This window comes from Nomascus leucogenys, chromosome 5, assembly GCF_006542625.1.
Source record: "Nomascus leucogenys isolate Asia chromosome 5, Asia_NLE_v1, whole genome shotgun sequence".
NCBI lineage: Eukaryota > Metazoa > Chordata > Mammalia > Primates > Hylobatidae > Nomascus > Nomascus leucogenys.
In genome coordinates this window covers 113,345,559-113,364,016 of record NC_044385.1, presented here as the reverse complement: position 1 = coordinate 113,364,016, position 18,458 = coordinate 113,345,559, and the positions used below count along the sequence as shown (strand labels likewise).

Sequence of the window (18,458 nt, the reverse complement as noted above, 5' to 3'; positions counted from 1 at the left end):
AAAATAAAAATCAAAGATCAATGTTTCTCATGAACATAGGTACAAAAATTTAATCAAAATATTACAACAAATTTAGTGTTATATAAAAAGGAATGTGTTTCACAAATAATTTTCACTTATCCCTCAATTATAAGGTTATTTTAGCATTTTAAAATCTATCAACATATTAAACAATATAAAAACAACAAAAAAGTGATCCAGCTTCCGGGAAAGGCAGAAGGTGGCAGTGGGAGCAGAGTCAGGATGGGCATGTTGGAGATCATTTTCTATGAAAACTTTTGAACGAGGAGATTTCATGAGTTTTGGAGTTGCTGAACACTTGGAGGTGCTGGGAGGGTAGTGTCCCAGACAGGGCATGGGAACTCTGTGACACCTTCCTCCACAACCACGCCCTTAGCATGTCCTCTTTGGGTGATCATCCGTGTCCCTCATAATGCACGGGTAAGCACCAAAACCTTGTGTGAATGAGATCAGGAACACTGCATCCAGATTATCCTCAAAAGTGAGACTTTCTAAAGGACAAGGGACTGTTTCCTGTGCCTCTTATTTTTTTTTCTACTCTGTAGCTATGTCTGGGTCCTGCCACACAAGGCTTCCAGATTAGTTAGGAAGAAAGATGCAAACAAAAAGAGAAACAGCAAACTACGGAAGACATCCAAGACAGCCAACAAAAATGCGGCATCAGGCAAGGCTTTAAGCCCTGGAAAATTAAAGCAATTAATTCAAGAAAGAGACGCTAAGAAAAAAAACAGAACCTAAACCATCCATGCCAGTCAGAAGCTTTCTGACAAGAGCTGGAACAGCACACATGAATTTGGATAGGACTGAGGTTTCTTTTCAGAACCCAGGGTTCTTAACCTGCAATGGGCTCACAGTGGCTGTAAGAAGAACCTTTCTCAGCAGGCAACTCTCCCAACCTCCACTGGTCATAGCCAATGTCAAGAAAGTTCCACCTTCTAAGGGTTTAGAAAAGCTACATGATGGTAATTATGATACTCACTGACTTGGGAGTAAAGAGTTCAAAAAATGATTCAGTCCCAATGCAAGACACCCACATTCTTCTTGATATAGAGTCTCTATCTGGTGTACAAAATCCCTCTCTAATTAAAAGTAAGAGCCAAGAGACAACTCAGTCCTGGTATGAAAGGGTTAGATTCCAAAATCAATATCCCTACCCTCAGTGGCCCTGCAGCTGAGATCCTTTCTTTGGAAAGGACATGCTGTGGTAAAGGACTATTCTCTGAAGAAATATTGAATGATACTAGTGGTTCCCCAAGACCATTTGCTAAGGGCACTGTGTGTGCTCCTTTGCCACTAAGAACAAGTGCCAAAGTTATCTCTTAAGGAAACCCCAGAATTCAATTAGAAGAGTTGAGTTAATGAGTAGAATCCCTTAAGTTATCCGATTCTTACATGGATCCCATTAAAAGTGAATATGATTGCTATCCCACCTCCAGTTTTAATAAGCTTATACCTGAATTGAACCTTAGAAACTGGTTGGCTCTTGGTAGGTCTACATCTTCTACACATCTAATAAAATTCCTTTTGGCAGGCTAAGAACAAGCAACCCTTGGTGCTAAACCAGATCATCAAGAGGCCCTCAAAGCTTCTACAAATCAACAGGAAGTTGCTAATACCACCTCTGTCCTAGGACAGATCTTCAGTGCTATCCCACATCAGTGGCAACTTCATGGTAAGGCCCTGGGTAAGACCCCAGGTCCGACAAAGGTTCCTGGTGCTATTCCAGTCCAAGAAGAGCTCTTTGGTGCTATCTTAGACCAACAAGAAACCCTTGGTATGAGTGGGGGCATTGCCCCATACTTGCCTCTCTTCCTTCCTGTTCCTCCAAATCTAAGTGCTACCTATAATACTCCTCCCAAATGGCCTGAGCCCTATGGCACTGTCTCATATGGGTTTGCGGTCCAGAGTGCTATATAGATTTTGCCTTTGGACTCAGGACACACTCCTCAATCATCATCAACCCCAGAGAAAAAATTATTACCTCCAGCAATGGCTATAAGCAATGTAGAAAATGAAAAGCAAGTCATATAAGCTTTCTGCCAGATAACACTCGGGGTTTCCTAATAGACCCTGAGAGAAGACTCTTCCATGCTTCACTGGGTATTGCCCAACTCTCCCAGGCAGGTCCCAGCGAATCAGAAAGAGGGAGCTCCCAGGTCAGTGTAACCAGCACAGTTCATGTTGTCAACACCACAGTGGTGACTATGCCAGTTCGACTGGTCAGTATCTCCTCTTCTCCTTCTTAAACCACTTTATTACATACTTTGGGAAAAAAAAAAAAAGGAAATGAAAGCAATAGGAGGTCTGTGAACCCTACCAGCAGAAGTCCAACTTTGGTGAATGCACTAGTTGCAAGAAAAGAACAGCCATTAGATCTTAAGAAGAGGAAATGTTAGGAGCTGAAAAAGACATCATCTGTCATTGTGCCTGTGGAGGTTATAAAGGAAATCAAGAGGCCCAAGAGGGAAAAGAAACCCAAAGTTTTAAAGGCAGATTTTGACAACAAATCAGTAAATGTCCCCAAGTCAGAATCCATGGACTACAGTAGATGGGGAAGAACAAGGATTGGAATTGAATGCACATCCCCTTGAAATTATAACTAAAATTGAAGAAAGCATGACAGCCATTGAGGTGAAGAAGATGTAAAACAAGAAATTACATTTAACTAATCATGTCAAAGGAGATTTCAGTGCTAATATCCCAGAAGCTGAAAAATCAAAAAACTCTGAAGTTGGCAAGAGACAAACCTCCAAAATTGTTTGTACAAACTGTAAGAAACGGCACTAAACATGTACACTATTTATCAATGGAAAAAATGTGTCATTTAAAAAATTTAATATTGAAGAATTTGGCAAGACATTTGAAAACAATCTTATAAATTCCTAAAAGACACCTGCAAACCATAATGATGCCATGAGCTCCGTTGCCACTAATGCAAGTTGTTATCATCTCAAAGGGAGAAGTAATGTTTTAGTCTTCCAGCAGTCTGGCTTTAACTGCAATTCCATTCCACATTCTTCACACTCCAACATAAACTGTCATGGTAGTACACACAATGAAGTTGATAAACCACAAACTCCTGAGGTTATACCAAGTAAAGAACCAAAAGATGGATCTCAACCAAGTCTCTTATCCTTAATGAAAGGTAAGAGATTAACACTGGAGCAAGTGGCAGCCATAGAGGTCTTGACTCAGCTCTCAGAAGCCCCATCAGAGAATCCCTCCCCATCAAAGTCACAGAATGATGAAGAATCAGAGCAGAGAACAGCTAGTTATCTATTTTTAAGCCAGAATTAAATTAATCCAAGAGTGATACCAATAAAAGTATTACGCAAGGTAGAATTACTCTTGACAGTTGTTGCAAGAATTTCCATCAGTTGCCCCTATGAAATAACAAGTTGGGATATTGTAACCAGTTATTGGACAGTAGCAAAAAAAATTGGTATAGATGACCTGTCAGGTCAAGATGCAGCTCATACTCAAATTGAAGAAGATGTTGCAACACAGTTGACATAACTTGCTTCAATAATTAATTTCAATTATATAAAACCAGAGGACAAGAATGTTGAAAGTACACTGACAAGCCTTGTTGCATGTAATGTACAGCAAAAATACAATCAGGAGAAGGGTGTAATACAATAGAAACCACCTTCAAGGGTCCAAAATAATCATAGTTTATCATTAACAAAGCAAAAGAACACGACCCAGAAAAAGACAAAATCCACCTCATCAGGAGATTGATGGAAAAAGAAGCCCATGCTTGCTGTTAAAGAGCAACTCACATACCACAGACAGACAACATTACCTTATATCTCTCATGAGACATCCTTATTGAAGTCAGCACCAACTCTTAGGAGTGTAAATATTGCATGTTCAGGTGGAATTACAACGGTTTCTACCAAAAGTGAAGAGGAAGTATGTTCATCCAGTGTTGAAACATCAGAGTTTTCCACAGCAGAGCATGCACAGAGATATTTTGGTGAATATGCCATGAATTTCTTTACTATCCCTACAAAAAACCTGATGTATATAACTAAAGATTCTGAACTGCCCACCTGCAACTGTCTTGATCGAGTTACACAAAAAATCAAAGGCTCATATTACATACACCTGAGGCAGGACCAGGTGTTGCTGCTGTCAGGGAAATCATGGTGAATATGTATGGTAAAAAAGGAAACACAATAAGGATAGAAACAGTAGTGCACACTGGTAATGAAGGGAAAAGCTCTAATAGGTGTCCAATCATTAAGTGGGTTTTAACAAGAAGCAGTGATACAGAAAAAGCTCTCTGGTCTAGCAGCGTACAGGCCACTACTGTCCAACTGCTGTGATAGTGATGCTCATCATGGTGTGGGATGGCAATCACTTCCCAGTGGCTGACTGGCTGTACACAGAGCTCACCGAGAATCTAAGGTCATAAAATATGCATCCCACCAACCGAAGATGCACCCTCCATTAAAATCGTACCTGTACATGTTAAGGAATTGATCCAGAGACATGTGGCGCTTCATTCTCCTTTGGCTGTTCATGGAGTATGTACTTTAATGACTGTAAGTTTGGTAGAGGCCCAAGCTGCAGAAGATTTAGAATTGATTCAAGCTCTCTCTTACATACCTACTATGAAAGAATTACTAAAGGACGTAATCCAGAAAGACAATATATAAAACTGGAACAAATTTGTGTGGAACACGAGGCCATGGAAAAAAACCTTGAAGATAACTTACAGAGTTTGGCTACACAATTAGTTCCAATTTATAAGCAACATGCTCCATTAGCTTACCAAAATCAGGTGGAACATGAAAATGTTGCATGAGAATGTTAGCTTGGCAGCAAGGATAGTTTTTCCTTCTCTGGCATCATTGCTTGCCTGGACTTCTCTGCCCAACCCCACAGAGACATTCACAATATGAATAATGGAAGCACTGTGGTTTGTACTTTAATTCAAGAAGATAACTTCTCTTTGAGTGTTATTCCTCAAGATAAGCAGCTCCATGTGCTAATCCTTTATACACTTTCAGACACAGATGAGTTTGGCTTAAGGGAGGGAATGGAAGCCAAGATCAAATCTGGGACTACTGAGGTCCTGGCACCTTGACGCAAAGAAAAAAAAAAAAAAAGAACATGTTTCACTCAGCCTGTTCCCAAGTTCTGAGAAGAAGAGGGCTGTGATGATGATGGAGGTTCTTGCATGTAAGATAAGGGCAGTGGAGAAAAAACCCATTCCCCAAATCAAGTGGAAGAATAACTCAGCAACAATAAACCTCAGTAAGACTTCATTGCTGCCAGTCTTCACAATTAAAACAGACAGTGCAACCTAATGTAAAGGAACCCTATTTTATCTTAAAAGATTTGTGAGGCCAGAACACTAACACCTATTCTCTGAGGCCATCCATTCGTCATCCAGTGTAAGAGGCCATTGCATCTCCAGGCTTCTCCTGGTCCCCGAAGACTGCTTCAGCCACCCAGCTCTATTGAAGAAGGATACAACAGTCCCCTACAGGTTTTCAGAAAGAAGTAGCATTCCCCACTGCTCACTGCACGATGCCTTCTGGAAGACTCAGTGATGCCAATGCAGCTGCTGCAGAATGCTCTAGAATTGCACAGCCTGGCGAAGTGGCTTCTCCCCCCACTCTGTCTCCCCCTGTGACAGAGCCCTTCATTTCTTCTCAGCCTCTCACTAGTCTAACTGAACCACTAACTTCTCATCAGCCAAGCCAGCAGCACCCCTTCCTCAACCCTTCTCAAGACCTCGCCTCTTTGATGGAAGATGATGAGCAGCATTCTGAAGCAGATGAGCCTCTATCAGACGAGTTGCTATCTGATGATCCCCATCATCTGCTGAAAAGAAATTGTCCCACCTGGGTGAATATTGGTCAGACAGTGAGCACATCTTTTTGGCTGCATAAATTGGTTGGGTGGTCATGGCACGGCTCAGTTTTGATTCAGTGTGCCCTGTGAGAGTTTCACACTATGACTCCTGTGAGCATCTAAAGCCTAGTCAATCAATTCACCTCTCCCTTGTCTTTTACCAGCACAAAAACCTGAATAAGCCCCAACATGGTCCTGAACTAAACAAGATTAAGTTTCAGGCCAAAGAAGCTAAGAATAAGAAAATGAAGGCCTCAGACAAAAAGACCAAGAAGCTGATGACGGTCCTGAACTGTCCTCTAAGGAAATTATTTTAACCAAGTTCCTTCTCATAAAGCATTAACATTAACCCATGACAATGTTGTCACCATGTTTCCTTATGCTCTCGCATATATTGCAGTGCCCTATAACCATTGGGTCTGAAGGCATTTCCCCCCCTCTTAATGCCCTTGCTAGTGCACTGTACTTTTTCAAGGTGCTATTAAAAGAAAATCATGTGCTGTTTACTCTATTTTCTTCTAACTTATTTTAAGTCTGAGGTAAAAAAAAATGAGGTGAGTATTCTTAACTGAGATTATATTTTGACAATTGGTAGAAGCTGCACATTTTAAGTAAAAATAAAAGTTTTATTGTTTTAAATACAAAAAAAGAAAAATTATGCTCAATTCAATAGATCTAGAAAAGGTAGTTGAAAAATTCGATTTGCTTATGATTTTAATATATAATTAGTATTCTTAGTAGACTAGCACTAATATTGAACCTCCTTAATCTAGACAGACACATTTGTAAAACTATACCTACATGATACTCAATCATGACACATTAACTGTACTATTAAGCTAATACAAGATTTTAAATGTCTACATTGTCATTTCTCTTCCTTCAGAATATTTCAAAACCTAGCCAACTGTGAAAAAAAGAATTAAGGTTAGCCAAAAAAAAAAAAAAAGGAAGAAAAATAAACAAAAGACAACAATGTATCCTACCTTTCATTCAATTGCAAGCAATTTGGAGCTGTTTATATTTCACATTTTTTCACTAGAGTAGTCGTTTTTAGTATAATTTGTAGCTAACTCTTTGGTCAAATTTTGTAGAAACACTCTGATGAATAGTAAACATTCTAAGAAAACTGAAGAGCCCTTTCAGCTGAAAGCATTCAGCTTTGAAGGGTTAGACAAAGCTTTCAGAAAGGTTTGCTATAGCTCTTATCTGTATTTGCTTCTACAATAAATGAATCTCTGTCATTGTATAGTTTTCTTGATTTGCTGTCATTATGAAGGGTTTATATAAGGCAAGTGTTTGCTCGAGGAACATAATCCTTCAATTTTTAGAGAACTGATTCCTAACAACTCTGCTTCATTGAATAAAATCTTCTGTCACAGAGGTTCAAGTTTAGGAGCTTTAAAACATGGTCATTTCTGCTTCCTTGTCTTGAATAAGGGTTTTAAAGCAGTGTTTTAGTCCTCTTTGCCTTGTATTCTTTCCAATTTTTTTCATTAATCAACTTTTTTTCCTTTTATCTTTAGTTGACATGTGATAATTGTACATATTTATGGGATACAAAGCATAATGATTAAATCAGGGTAGTTAGCCTGTCCATCTCCTGGAATATTTATCATTTTTTTGTGTGGGCAGTTTCTGCAGGTGGCTGCTTGTTTCAAAACCATTAACCCTTACCTGATTTTATTTTATTATTATGCCATATTTCAAAAACAAATCTAGATTTTGGTCCATTTTGTTTGATTTTTTATTAATAGTCTTTTAGTTGCAATACACAAAATTACAAAGGAAAATGCCATTATATTTAAAAGATGTTCAAAATTTTGTGCCTAGTTTCCTGGTACAGGACACCTTGTGATGCTTAACGAGCAAGCAAATTAGGCATCAATCAATCAGTTAAGTAATTTTGAAACTAGTCCTCTATAATACACAAAGGCAATCATCTATTGATACTTCTATATTGGTTTTGGTGGCAATTGATAAAAACAGAAGCATCGATAACTGGAAAGCATCCATTTTCCTAATTTTTCTTTCTTAGTTACTCATCCTCTTTGATTAATTTTCCACATTTTGCCTTACCCATCTCCACTGCAATGTTCTTTTCTATTCCTTCCATTCAGCAGGTAGTGGAAACAGAAAGAAATGCAGCTTAGAGCTGGTAATTTGAGACTTCACAGCATCACCCATTAGCCACAATTCACTGAACAAATTGGACACTTTTGTAGACTAATTAAGTAAATAAATAAAAGTTTCTTTGGCTTGCTTGTAGTGTCTCTACTTTTTTTCGACATTCATGATACATTACATTAAATAATCTTCCTAACAGCATATATTTTAATTTATAAAGAATATTCTAGGATTTTTCAAATGCCAGACTTTGTTAAAAATGGAGTTCTTATAATTTAACAGACAAGATAATTACAATATGATTTATAAGAAAAAATAACTATAAGCATTCTGTGTCCCCTCCAAATCTCATCTTTAAACTTACTTTCGGGCCAGTCGAGGTAACACATGCCTGTAATCCCAGAGCTTTGGGAGGCCAGAGTGGGTGGATCACTTGAACCCAGGAGTCTGAGAACAGTCTCGACAACATGGCGAAACTCCACCTCTACAAAAAATATAAACACTTAGCTGGGTGTAGTGGTGCACACTGTGGTACCAGCTACCTGGGAGACTGAAGTGGAAGGATGATCTGAGCCCTGGAAGCAGAGGCTGCAGTGAGCTTTAATAGTATCACTGCACTTCAGCCTGGGCGACAAAGTGAGAACTTGTCTCAAAAAAAGAAAAAAAAAAAAAAAAAAAGGAAAGAAACAAAAGAAGCTTAATTTCCAATGTGTCTGTAATGAGAGGTGGAGCCTTTAAGAAGTGATTGCTTTATGAGAGCTATGCCTCCTGAATGGATTAATCCATGGATTAATGAGTACTCATGGAAGGGGAACTGGTGGCTTTATAAGCAGAGAAAGAAAGACGTGAGCCAGCATGTTAGCAAGTTCAACTCCCTTGCCATGCAATTATCTGACTGACTCTAGAGCTTTGCTGAGAGCCTCACCAGCAACAAGACCCTCCCCAGATGCGACCCCTGGACTATGGTCTTCTCAAACATGCGGTCTCTGGACCTTGGACTTAGCCACCATAACTGTAAAAAATAAAATCTTTTTGTTTATAAATTACCCAGTTTCAAGTATTCTGTTATAAGCAACAGAAAACAGACTAATACAATGCATATTTTGTGTGTGTAGCAGTGAAATGTATAGTTCACAGTAGAATAAACATTGCATTGGTCAACCCTGGTTTCCGGAAAACTTCAGGGCTGCTACAAGTGTATTTCTGTGTGATTTCATTTCTGTCATTTTAGAAACCAGTCCCAGTGAAAGTTATGTTGTTCAAGACCCCAGCCTGGAACTGCCCTCTGGGTTTTTATAGCTTTTAAAGTAATGCAATTTGTTGACCCATCAAACCAGTTCCTTTTGAAGGTATGTAGTAGATGCTGTCAGAGATATAAATAGGTGTCCTCCAATACCTTTTAATATTTTTGAGTATTTATTCCTCAGATGTCCATGTCTTTTGTTTCTTACAGGTCTGGGTACCATACATTTCAGAGGACTAATCTTGGCTATTAGACCTGCTTTGCTTAGACAACAGTGACTGGGAGTTTATGCCTATCCCACTGTTGGGCAGCATGGCAGAACAGGCAAAGATTTACTTTTATACCAGTATGAAACTCAGTTATCTTGCCTCCTATATGGACAAATGCTAAGATATAATTTTTATCCCAGAGCTTCACTCCACGGTCAGGCCGAAGCTGGACTTGGCCTGAACTTGCACCCTTGCCTGAGCTATCACGCTCTTTACCAGTTTATCTGAAAACATTTCTATAGTAAACCACTTGCACACTAATCCTGGTCTCATGATCTACTGCTGCAGAATTTGACTTAAGACAGATGATAAAGAAGGCCAGTAATCATAGCCATATAAATCCCAACAGATTAAGTGAATTTTCCAAAATCATGCCACCAGTGGATGGTGGGTCAGAAAGTTGAGTCCTGATCCTGTCCTTTAAATGCAGAATATTGTAAAGCAAACAAACTATAGCTTACATATCATATGATCACATCTGGAATATAATCTCATATATTCAAAGTGTCTTCAGAATCAATGTTTTCATCCAAAATTATAGGTAAGGTCAGAGGTGATGACGATTTGAGCTGATATGTGCTATTAGGGGGAAAATAAGAAGAAAAAAATCTAAGGGAGATTACGAGCACAGAGCACTGTAATAAATAGGGACATAAAGCTAAGCCTTTTGCAGAGGTGAGATTTGAGCAAAGGTTTGAAGGAGGAGAGGTGTTAGGTTATATCAGGGCAAAGAGTATCTCAAAGAGGGAAAAGCGAGTGAAAAATTTCAATGCCTGATGTGATGTAAGACTGGCAAGGTGTCTAGTGCGGCTGTAGCAGAATTAGTGATGAGGAAAGGTCAGAAAGAGGTGATCTCAGATCATGTAGGACATATCCAACCACGGCGAAAATAAATTTTTACTGATTCTTGACATGCATGTGCATGATACATTTTCCACTGCATATTCCTAAGCCTGAAATGTATGAGAGATTGCAAAATAGAATTCAGTGTGAGACACAGATGAAAAAACAAGAACAACTGCTTCATAGAAAATTGAGTAACATTAGCCTGATAGTAAACTTCTGACTTTTGCTCTCTGTGACACAACTCCACTATGCAGACTCAAAATAATGGACTTGACGGGTAATCATGGTTCCTAAGAAATCCCAAACTACACTGGAGTAGCACAGAGCTCCAAAACAAACCAATCTTGAAATGGCAAGGAAAGGATTTATTTCAAGTAATCTATTACTTTTCCTTTTCCTCACTGTGGCTTTTTTTTTTCCTTCTTTCACTGTGGCTTTTGCCATTTAAAGTTCTACTGTTAGCCTGTGCAACATAGTGAGTCGCTGTCTCTAAAAAAAGTTAAAATAAAAAAGTTTCACTTGCCTTTCGTTAAGGAGATGGTCGTCCTTATATACACCACTATAAGAGTAAATCTTCAATGCATTGAACTGATTGTAAGTTATGTTCACAGTTAATCTGAAGGCGCTGACCCACAGAGACTAATTCCTCTGCATTGGATCAAATTTCCTCTGTCTTTCATGGTAGAAACACTGTTTAATATAAGCAATGCCATAGATTTTTGTTTTACATTTTATTTTAACCTAGTTGGAAATATTTGTCTTCTACTAGGAGATGAAAATCACTGAAAAGATTAATTTTAACAGTAAAATGATTTTGTCTTTGGTTCAAAAATATTCTAGCTGTTATGTAAAAATAGACATAACTGGGGCAAAGATAGACACAGCAACACGGGTTAGGTTATAGAAGTAAACAAAGTGCAGTGGATGCTGTTGGCAGTGCTGAGATTCTGCTCATTCACAAAGCTTATTGGCTGCTGATGACTCATCTGAATACCCTCTCCAGGAACTGACTTTAGCTGACAGCTACCGCTCAGTCCCAGATAATTTGCCTCTCTTAGGAGCAAGGCATTTCTACTGACTGACGGATGGTGCTGTGTGGGGAGGGGATCTCTGAAGAGCAATTCCAGCTCCAAAGCTCTGTGAAATTGGCTGAGGCCAACATTGCAAATACATTCCAGTTCATCTCCTCCCTTGCCCAATTCTGCTTCCCAAGATTTCCCTCCATAAATTTTGCTCCCAGGAACATTTCTCTCAAAATCTCCTCAAGATAATTGCAGTATCTGAATGTTTCCTGTAAAATGTCACCTAAAAGGACTCGCAAATAGGGTGCAAGGTATAGAGAGAGACACGAGTCAAAAACTCAAGTTTCAGCCAAAAGAAAATTGAACTGAAGTCATCCCAAATAAGGCAAATTGGAGGTAGAACAGGTTTGAGAAAAAGACCAGAGGTTAAATTTAGGACATAAAATATTTGAGATACCTATTAAAGACTCAAGTGAATATGCCAAGTAGGCAGTGGGTTATATAAATCTGGATTTAAAATAGAGTAGGATAGAGAAAGAAATGAGGCAACTGTCAGCAAACTGATTATTTTAAAGATGTTTTTTGCGTGGGAGAGAATATAGTCTGTTTGATTTTACATCATAGAAGGATACAGTCTCTATCAGCTTTTAGATTTTACTGACCATTTAAATCAAATATATGTGTGCATTTTTGGGTGTAGTTAAAAATTCTATTCTCTGTTAGATGTAGAGTTCTACACATAGAATGCAAATTTATTAATCGTATCATTTATGATGCATGTCTATATAAATACATGGATATTGATATGGTTTGGCCGTGTCCCCACCCAAATCTAATCTTGAATTGAAGTTCCCATAATCCCCACGTGTTGTGGGAGGGACACAGTGGGAGGTAATTGAATAATGGGGGTGGTTACCTCCATGCTGTTCTCATGACAGTGAGTGAATTCTCACAAGATCTGATGGTTTTATGAGGTGCTTTCCCCTTTGCACAGCACTTATTTCTCCTGACATCTTGTGAAGAAGGATGTGTTTGCTTCTCCTTCTGCCATGATTGTAAGTTTCCTGAGGCCTTCCCAGCCATATGGAACTGTGAGCAAATAAACCTCTTTTCTTTATAAATCACCCAATCTTGGGTATTTCTTCACAGCAATGTGAGAATGGACTAATGTAGATACATGCATATGTTCATATATTGTGTATATATGCATGCATAATTAATATAATTTTTATACGCAGCATCTGTGCATTATTTAATTAACATTATTTAATTATTAATTAATTTATTATAATTAATTCATTATTAATTAATTATTATTAATTTATAATTAATCAGTAAGAATTTTGCTTATTTTTTAATCTTGATTTATTTATTTTTGAGAGATTTGTTAAATACCATTACTGCTTTCTGTTTCTACGGCTCTCTCAATTGCACTTATGTATATTTTGCAAATGAGTTGTTAGAAGAATACATTTTAAGATGAGTAAAAGAAAAATAAACATTTTACCAGTGCGTAGTATTTTGTTTCTCATAATGTTTGCTTTAAATTTTATTTTGTCAAAAATAGAACACAACTGAGTTTTAATTGATATTTGCCTAATCTGTTTCTCCCCTTCTGTTTCAAAATTTCCATTCTTTTTGTTAAGTGTATCTTCTGAGAATATTATAATTGAATCCTGTTTTTCTAAAACTTAATTTGAAAACCTGTGAATTTTGATACTGTAGTATAGGCAGCTTCCATTTGAGTATTGCTAAAATTTAGGACTGATTTCAGGTGTTTAAAAATATTTTCTCTTTATAGTATTTTTTCTTCTTTTCTGAATTTTAATATTAAGATTCTTTTTTATTTAAGGGTCATATATGTTATATAGTCCATTTTTATTCTTATATTTGTTCCCTGTTTATATTTCTTAATTAAAAAATAAGAGTTGCATGTTTCCCTAATAAAATTCACATACCATATCATGGATACATACTCCTTTGATTTCTCCCCTGCTTTGATCATTGGTCTATCATCATGATTATATGTCTAACATTTTAGTTCTGGGATAATTTTTTTTATCCTCTTCTTCTGTGTCTTTCTTCACCTTATCCTCCTCCTTTATTTTCCTCACTATGAATATTTCACCAGACAACAGTAAACTTTACCTTATGTATCTATTGCAATATATTCTTGGACTGATTTCTTTTCTTATTGAATATCTCTTACTAAAGTGTTTAACTGGCCAGGTGTGGTGGCTCACACCTGTAATCCCAGCACTTTGGGAGGCCGAGGCAGGTGGATCAGTTGATGTCAGGAGATCCAGACCATCCTAGCTAACACGGTGAAATTCCATCTCTACTAAAAATACAAAAAAAAAAAAAAAAAAAATTAGCCGGGTGTGGTGGCACACGCCTGTAATCCCAGCTACTCAGGAGGCTGAGGCAGGAGAATGGTGTGAACCTTGCGGAGGCGGAGCTTGCAGTGAGCCAAGATCATGCCACTGCACTCCAGCCTGGGCGACAGAGGGAGACTCAGTCAAAAAATAATAATAATAACAATACAAAAATTAGCTGGGTGTGGTGGTGGGTGCCTGTAATCCCAGCTACTAGGGAGGCTGAGGCAGGAGAATAGCTTAAACCTGGGAAGTAGATGTTGTAGTGAGCCGAGATCGCACCTTTGCACTCAAGCCTGGGCAACAGAATGAGACTCTGTCTTAAAAAAAAAAAAAAAAAAAAAAAAAAAGTGTTTAACTGTGGATCTTCATCTGACAGATAAACCCTTTGGTATCATTGAGTCCTGGGAATATTTTTATTACATCCATACCCTTGAACAACAATTTGGTTGGAAATAAATCTAAGTACAAAGTTATTTTTCTTTGAAACTTATAACTATTATTCCCTTTCCAATATTGAAAATGAGAAGTCTGGTATCAATCTCCTTCTTAATTCTTTATAAATCATAGGCCTTTAAACTTTGCTTTCTGTGTGCTTTCAGCATTTTCTCTTAAGTTTTAATATTTTTCATTTCATTATTATATATTTAAATGTGGATTATTTCTATATTTAATATTTAAAATTTGTTTTTTATTTTACATTAAAATTTATTTTACCTTATTAATTTATTTTATCTCACTATATACTATTTAAATGTTTGTATATAAAATCTTTGTCCATTTGTTCTAAGAATTCTGCTTCAGTTGGTGTAAGATGAATAGTTAACATTTCTTCAGAGTGTTTTCAATTTCTTAGATGGCTGCCTTTTTGGCACATGAGCACAAGGTTCCCTGACAGTAATTGCTACTCAATCTGGTAATCTTTTCTGGAAATGGGCTAAAGGCTAGCCCTGTAGCCAGTATCTCAGGGAAGGGAACCAAGAAATCACAGAAAGATTATGTATCATTTACATTTGTGGTTCCTTACCAGGCAATTACTTGCTACTTTTTCTCCCATTTAACTATTGGGAAAAATTAGCATTGCAAAAACCTGCTTCCTCAACTTTGAATGGGAACTTTGAACAGGAAAAATTGAGGAACAAATGCTCAAGGGCAGATCAACTGGTTCACAACCACCATTTTTCATAGATTCCCTAACCCAATGGGCATTTATGCTGTATTGGGTTCATCCCTCTCCACTATTAGAACAAGAACTGTTGCACAAAATTTCTATGTGAAACACTAAAGTGAAGGATAGGAATAAAGTGAAGTTAAATGATTCCTTTCAACCCATCATCTTACTGACACCTTCACCTTTATTCCCATCCTTGTCACCAGTTCAAGACAGTACTGAGTCTACCCAAGAGTTTCACAAAGATTTTTGTTTGTTTCTGGCTTATTGCTGAGAAATTTGTATCCCTTTTCTATATTTTCTCTCGGACTAGTTTTAGGGGAAGCTAGCATGATGATAGTTTGCCATCAATACAGGACAGATATTAGAAGCATTTTATTCTTTACTTGATTCATTAATCTCTACCCATCTTTTCTTTTGAAAATTTCATCTTCCTTTGTACAATTCCAACTTTCTCTCATGAACTCATATATAACATTGCCTTTGCATTTATAATATTTTAAATATCTCAATTTAAAAATAGAAATTAGAATTAAATATTCTGATAATAAAACTGTTATAATGATAATAAGCATTCCTTTTATTCAGTAACCCAAATAATATTATTTTGTCCTATTATAATGCACTTAGCATTGCGAATAATTGACACAATTTGTAAAATAGAAACGAGACACTCTTTGCCATTGAGAAATACATAATGTATATTATAGAACAAATGTAGTATGTAAGAGAATTATAATACATGATTATATAATTAGTAATATCCTTCCTATCTTAGTTTGGGCCGCTATAACAAAATATCACAGACTGGGTAATTTAAATAACTTTTGTTTCTCACAGTTCTGGAGTCTGGGAAGTCCAAGATCAAGGAACTGGCAGTGTCTGGTGAGGATGCTCTTCCTAGTTTGCAGAGTTGTCTTCTCCTTGTATCCTGACATTGTAGTGGGGGAGTAAGAGAGGGGAAGCACTGTCCTATAGTGTTTCTCCTTATAAAGGCACACATCCCAACATGAGGGATCCATCTTCATGACCTAATCACCTCCCAAATGCCCCATCTTTAAATGCCATCACACTTGCTATTAGTCTTTCAATATATGAATTTTGGGGGAACACAAACATGCAGTCCATATCACTTCCTATAAAATATTGCAATTCATCTATACACATGCTGATATGGTTTAGCCATTACCCCGCCAAAATCTCATCTTGAACTGTAGCTCCCATAATTCCCACATGTCTTGGGAAGGACCCAGTGGGAGGTTATTGAATCATGGGGGTGGGTCTTTCCCTTGCTGTTCTCGTAATAGTGAATCAGTCTCATGAGATCTTATGGTTTCATACATGGGAGTTCCTCTGCACAAGCTCTCTTGCCTGCCACCATGTATGTGTCCCCTTGCTCTTCCTATGTCTTCTGCCATAATTGTGAGGCCTCCCCAGCCATGTGGAACTGTGAGTCCATTAAATCTCTTTCCTTTATAAATTACCCAGTCTTGGGTATGTCTTTATTTGCAGTGTGAGAACAGACTAATACATGTGCCTACTATTTTCTGCCAGACTAGTGCAAGACAGGCATGTGCAAGTATTATATCTTAGTTTTTAAATAAAAATTTCTTAAATAAGAGTTGTTAAATAAGTATTCACTAAAGGAGTGAAATTTCAAGATTTTAATTAAAGAAAATATCAGCTTAGACTGCAGTAAAGAAGGAAGATCATGAAAATGTCAACTTGGGGTTGTTCTTGAAAAGTTTGAAGGTTTACTCAGGCAAAAAGGTTGACAAAGGTTAATTAATATATAATAATATTTGACATAATGGATTCATGACAATTAATAGGAAAAGGACAGTGGCAAGAGTAAACCAGTGCAATTTTGAAGGAGTGATGGGAAATAAGGTTTAATTAAAAAGTTCATGTCATGCTATAGGGACTTTAGAAGATGTCTAATAATATGTGGCACCTATTTCTCAGACAACGTGCTAAGTGATGTTCTAAAATATTCTTTGCAATTCAGTCTAAGATTCATAACTTCATGCTTCAGATGAAGAAACTGAAGCTCAGGAAAAAACTGAGGCTCAGGAAAAAAGAGAAAGGAAAGAACAAAAGAGATAAAATTAAAGTAAACCTGAACTTCATATATCAGAGGAAGAAACTGAATGACAGAGAATCACAATCTTAAGATCACACAAGAACATTTTGTAGAATTGTAAGAGTGCTTTTGTTCCATGAGTATCCTATTTCTCTGTTGGAAAGTAACTTGGAGAACTTTGGACTAGATCCAATAAAAAATAATGATTCATGTTTTTTTGTTAATGGAAACAATGGAAGCATAATTATGATAGCGGCTGAAAAGCATTGACAAAATAATGACATTTAAGATAATGAAAGTACTTACTACCCAGCCAGGCGCTGAGCTAAGCATATTGTATGTATTGTCAAAAAATACTTTGAGCAAGCCATTATTATACCAGTCTTACAGGTAAAGGCAAGTATTTATGGAGATTGTTGAAAGCTGCATATCTAGTAAGTAGTGAAAAATGCAGGCCTATCTTAAAGTGCATGCTTTGCCACCAAAAGTTTAAAAAAAATGTAACCTATTAACACTATTTAATAAGATTGCTATGGAGTGAGTTTCTCTGAAGAAATACTCTGAAGGAATTTGAGGCTTAATATTCGAGATTAATGAGACAGATGAGTCACTTGGAACTAAAATTATTCTGAACCTAATCTAGTCTTTCTTTGATGATTCAGAATGCATTTTGGGAGCTTCATTATCAACAAAAATTATCATTATACTGGTGATTCAAAATGCTGGATGATAAGAATATTCAACAAGATCATGTAACATGGGAATGATTCATTTCATGAATAGCTAACTTTATTAGATTATATAGTTATATCCAATTCAAAATGTCCTTCCTGGAGTAAAAAACTAACAATTTTTACCCTACTTTAAAAGAAGAATAGAATAGATTAAAAATCTTGCCCAAAGTGGTGTTAAAAAGTTACAGAACCGAAGCTAAAATCAATAAAACTGATTTCAGTGTTATTCATTAATTACCAAAATATGTTCACCAGAATAATTGTCCTCCAGGGTGATGGTGATTATCCAGTCCAAACAGGTGGGAAATTGTTGCCCAGAGTGGTGGGGGAGGAGGGGATCTTTTATGAGTAAATTCGTTTCAATTTTGCATATGAAAAAGGTGTCCAAATCATAATTGAGTATAATATTCAAGTTTACATCTAATGCAGAATTTCACTAAGACTTCTGATGGTCATTTAGTTTTGCAAAACTTCCCACATAATATGTACACACATAGATGCTTTGAATTTCCATAAATTTTGCAAAGGCCATCTTGTAATCAGTGCATTATTGCTATTGTCCTGCAATTATTGCAATTATTCTATTTGCAATTGCTAAGATTATTGAAAATGCCTGGTAATTGATCTCCATCATCAGCTTCTCAATTTCTGTTGGATTGTCTTTAAGACTCAGTGAATGAGGGTATTTATTTGCATCAG

General features: G+C 37.0%; 1 pseudogene; it reads left to right on the top strand.

Annotated features, from left to right (window-relative positions):
- The first annotated feature begins 433 nt into the window (after positions 1–433).
- LOC105739783 lies at positions 434–4,206 on the top strand (annotated as a pseudogene).
- Positions 4,207–18,458: the final 14,252 nt, after the last annotated feature.